This window comes from Hippoglossus stenolepis, chromosome 4 (genome assembly GCF_022539355.2).
Source record: "Hippoglossus stenolepis isolate QCI-W04-F060 chromosome 4, HSTE1.2, whole genome shotgun sequence".
NCBI lineage: Eukaryota > Metazoa > Chordata > Actinopteri > Pleuronectiformes > Pleuronectidae > Hippoglossus > Hippoglossus stenolepis.
In genome coordinates this window covers 7290739-7295166 of record NC_061486.1, presented here as the reverse complement: position 1 = coordinate 7295166, position 4428 = coordinate 7290739, and positions in this window count along the sequence as shown.

Genomic DNA, 4428 nt, shown 5'->3' with positions numbered 1-4428 from the left:
CTATATATCCTTTCCAGTACTGTTCACTGGGACAAAACCCATCCCACTACTTTCAAAATGCTTCTTCATCTGGAAGTCGTGGATGTTTCCTGAAATACAGAACAGAGGTGCAGCTCTGTCTCTCTCAGGATTTCTGCAATCTCACCGTCTCCCAGGGAGATCATTGTTTTGTTAATCTCCAGCATACAGGTGAGAATTGCATAAAACCCATCCACCTCCACTTTGCCCTCTCCACTAGTGTCCTGCAGCCTCTCAAACTCGTGGTCGATGTAAGTTTCTCGGGTGTATCGATCAGCTTCATTCCTTTTCGTAAGCCTGCCGGACGTTCAGCAGCGATGTACATTTCTCCTGCGGACCAGTCAGGTATTTGTAGCCTGGAATGAAAACAAAATGGAAGGTTAACCATATCCACAGCAAAGTTAAATGTCCTTCCTCCTGCAAGCAGCTCCACAGTGGGCTCCTCTTCCTCCTCCTCCTCCTCCTCCTGCAGCTTCTATCTGAATCAAACCTGCCTCCAGGTCCTCCTCACATGTGAGATCAGCTCACCCACAGCCACCTGAGGAGATGGGTTTCACATTACACTCATCTCTGCCTGGTTTATTTCCTCTACAACAACAGCAGGACTATTCCAAACTTTTATTTAGGTTGTTTGTGCAAATTAATCTACAGTTAAATTATTAAGAATTTGAGCCTGAACCTGCAAGCCACTTGTTATGATAAACAAAGATCAACTTTTCCCACGCTTTATTATAGCCTATATATATAATTATATTTATTTAATTTGATTTATTTGTTTTGGTGGCGATAAATCACAGCATTAGGTGCATATACTGGTCATACAGTTTGAGTCTGGCGGTATCTGCAGGCGCAGCGCTGCCACAACACATCCCATCTGTAGCAATAAAGCTCATAAATTTGAGAAGAAAGATTCATTAATTGTTGGTGTAATTCTGTTCATTAAATTGTCATTATTATTATTATGTGTATGTGTAATATTCACATGTTAACATAATGTTATTATGGATTAAACCATGTGTCACTGTGACATACATATGGTGCTACACACCCTTTAACAAGAACCAGTTCTGACCATCTGTTAATCACTTTAATCCCCAAAGAAAATGTGAGTAATATCAAGCCTGTGGGCATCTGTTCAATATAGTTTCCCCTTCTAATGGACATTTGCAAACAAAAAAGCTTATATTCAAAGTTTTAATTTGTGTGGCTGTAGGCCCCCAGAGAACAGATTGAGCTTGGTGAGTTTACATTTGTATTTTTATTTTATTATTAGGTTTATCTACCCTGTTTCAATTCATTATCTTTATCAAGGAAACTTGCATTTGAGCTGCTTACATACATATATAAATATTCAAATGGGAATTTCAGCCCCTTATTTGGCCATTGTTCAAACATTTTATGGTATTAAATTTATAATATTCGTTATAAAGTGTGAAAGCTCAAATCACCAGACTTGCTCATAGTCCTGCAGGATCAGTGCATGCTCAATGAGAAACTGAGAGGCTGAAGCACAGCAGCTGCCAGATTGTGTCATAACAACTAGGAAATTCAATCCACAACTATCAACAACCTGTGTGTCTGGTGGCGGATCACTGATATGTCGATCATGGACACACAAGGTTTTAATCAGTGTCTAGTTATTTATTGACAGAGATTCTTTGTTCTATTTCTCTCTGCATCACAAATAATCTTTGAATTACATCAGTACGTAAATCATTCCTCCTTTTATAACCATATATAAGAGCAGAGGTTACTGCAGATTTCACTCAAAAACTAGGTTTTAAGACATTTATGACACAAAACAATTTTATACTTTTAAATATATTTCACATAATGCTTTATCGGCACATGTTTGAAAGTGTCTGATGACACTCAGTTGGGACATTAGGACTTATAATATTTTAATTCATCACATGGACTCATATAACACATTTCACTGATAATAATCATTCGACGATTAAATGTTCATGAAATGGGCAATGAATCAAACAATACAATTTATTTTAAGCTTCTTCTTATTTTTAATCATAGGACAATACAGGCAAACTAAAAACAGCAAGTAGTGACCGAGTGTTTTTGCTGCCAGATCTAATCTGCTGACTGACAAAAAAACAAACAAAAGTTGATGAGTCTTCTCCCGGCACAATCAACTGTTTCATTCAAAATACAATGATGTTCATAAGCAAGTGACTGTCTGGGACTTTTTAATACCCTCAGGGCCTTTTTTGGAGGAAAGAAATTTAAATTTTGTTTTGAAAGGACTTGTCATAACAGCCCATGTTTTTTATAGATTTCACACTAAAATGGCAGATACATAGCATATACATTTAGAACAAGGACTTTGTGTTTGTCACACATTCTTACAATGATGCATTTGGAAGCAATCCTCTTAAAAGAGAGCTTAAACTATTATTGTAGAAAGTAAGAATATAAACCTGTCGTGTCTTTAATCTTATTTAATTCTCTGACCAGGGTTTGACTTTCTTTGAAGCAGCAGAAGCGTTTTCGATGTAGCCCCTGAGACTCTGTCTCTGAAGGCGTAGATGGCGGACTCAGAAAACGTGGAATCCAGGATGAAGCAAATATTAAAAGGAGATGTCCCTTGTTTTGCCCGGTTGTGCAGCACTATATGAGAGACTCAATGATGGGATGGCTGAAGGCCAGCACGCACAACAGCAGCTGGAAGCGTGCCCAGCAGCACCGTGTATGGCTTTGCTCACGGACACTCGGTCCTATCTCCGGCTTCCTGGTCTCAGCAGGTTCTCACATATGTAAGGAGGATAATGACTAAACCACTGTGAAAGAGCAAACTGACAGCAGCTTTGAACAAAAGCATCTGGATAGGAAAGTTGACAAGAATAGTTTGCAATGCACAGAGGTGGAAGGACATCCCACCAGAGGATCACGTTTCTATGGAAGTGTTAATAAGGTGATACGGCTGATGAACCACAGAGACAGAATAATGATCCAGATAAATTGAAACAGAGGCCGAGCATCGCAGAGTGACGATGAAATATAACGCTCCAGTGACATGGTGGCCAGGATAAAGGGGTGTTCCTGCAGAAAGTGGCGGTGGATACTGAAGAGCAGGGGCACGATATCCCCAGGCAATTTACTAGCCATAAGCTGAAGAAACAACCACAGAGGTCATGACTGGAGGTCGTTATTAGCATAGGCGAACAGGATGTGAGCATGTCAGGAGGCTACCTGTGGAACAAAGATGTGCAGCATGACAGCGATGCAGCACAGGAAGGCAGCAGAAGAAACGGGACCACCTTGATGATCACAGACAGGCTCCTGTGGGGAGGTTGCGTTAGTTTAGCTCAGTCATTCCATTTGCAGCTGCTGGAGGCAGGCTGCCCCACCTGTTAAAGCACTTAGCTCCATGTACATGGAGAAATAAAATGAATACACACACAAAAGCAACAACATAATCTACTTGATAACTTACAGAAAACCTCCAACATTCTAACCACTCCTTTGACTTGAAAGCAGTTTGAACTTTGTCTCAAACATCCAATTTCCTGTGTAAGCTTACCTTCATTCTCAGTCATCTCCGTCTATCAGAAGGTTCAGATTTCTATTCTTCTCATCATAAGATGTATCTTCATGAGCGTTCACAGGGCGTTCTCTAATCTCTAGCCTCATTCTATGTGGCCAGCCACCATCTGAAGGCTCCCTCTGGGCCTTCCATTCCTCAGGGAATCTAAGTCTTTTTCATGCTTTCATCTTCAAGCATTATGTTTCTCATCATCAACAGATTTCAGTAGGAGTTGGACTCACGGGCTGAGACGAGATCTGTGGAAAGGAAGCTCCTGAACATGGAGTGTTGTGACATGAAACTTTTCTTAAATCATAGCAACTTAAAAATCTCATAACAATAAGTACAAGTGATGTTGCACTGAACTTGGTCGGTTCCTCAGAACCCTTCAGAGCAAAGTCATAGCATGCAAGTTCTTTTAAAAAATATTATTTATTGTTTAAAAATCTCTAAATACATCGATTTCTATGTCTCTCCCAAGGCAAAAGTCTTGGCAGAGTGTAATTGCTTTTACAGTAAATCAATTTTAACATCATTACATTTGTTTTGCCACTCAAATAATTGATGATCCCACACTGTCTCTAATAACTGTTAGTTACATTATTCTAAGTATGATGTTCACATGAGTTGCTAATAGAATATTCCATTCATATTACTGTTTGCATGTTACAGAGCAAAGAATCTGATTATGACGTCAAGCAGTTGGTAATTATCGTGTACATGATGTTTCAAGATGCTGTAAACTCTAATAAGGCGTTCTAATACGATTAAGAGACGTATACATGTCCGTCATTCTTGTTCTCCACATGTCTTAATTTGATTGTACCCAGCTTATTCTGGTTATGACCTTATTCAGGTAGAGGATCATC